This window comes from Octopus bimaculoides, unplaced genomic scaffold, assembly GCF_001194135.2.
Source record: "Octopus bimaculoides isolate UCB-OBI-ISO-001 unplaced genomic scaffold, ASM119413v2 Scaffold_107790, whole genome shotgun sequence".
Lineage (NCBI taxonomy): Eukaryota > Metazoa > Mollusca > Cephalopoda > Octopoda > Octopodidae > Octopus > Octopus bimaculoides.
This window is the reverse complement of record NW_026349614.1, coordinates 1-333: the sequence shown is the minus strand read 5'-3', so window position 1 is coordinate 333 and position 333 is coordinate 1. Positions and strand designations below refer to the sequence as shown.

Genomic DNA, 333 nt, shown 5'->3' with positions numbered 1-333 from the left:
ACATTATTGACATAATTTCATATAGATATATCAACAACTTACCATATTGGGAGCATGGCCGAGCGGTCTAGGGCGCTGGTTTAAGGCACCAGTCTCCTCGGAGGCGTGGGTTCGAATCCCACCGCTGCCAATTAGTACTTTGGTTTTTTACATTTCATATATATATATATATGTGTGTGTGTGTGTATGCATATATACATATATCTATACACGGTGGCCCAAGGCAAGCCGAATCCTAATTATTGTTAAAGGTTACAAATAAATGGAACATATTTTTTTATTGCACAAGGTTACAGCAAATATTCAATAAATTCGATAGGGTTCGGTTACTTC

At 37.5% G+C, this 333-nt stretch overlaps 1 non-coding gene across 1 annotated transcript; it reads left to right on the top strand.

The window, feature by feature from the left end:
- Positions 1–48: 48 nt before the first annotated feature.
- Trnal-aag (transfer RNA leucine (anticodon AAG)) lies at positions 49–130 on the top strand. Its single transcript has one exon. It is a non-coding gene; the product is annotated as a tRNA-Leu (tRNA).
- Positions 131–333: the final 203 nt, after the last annotated feature.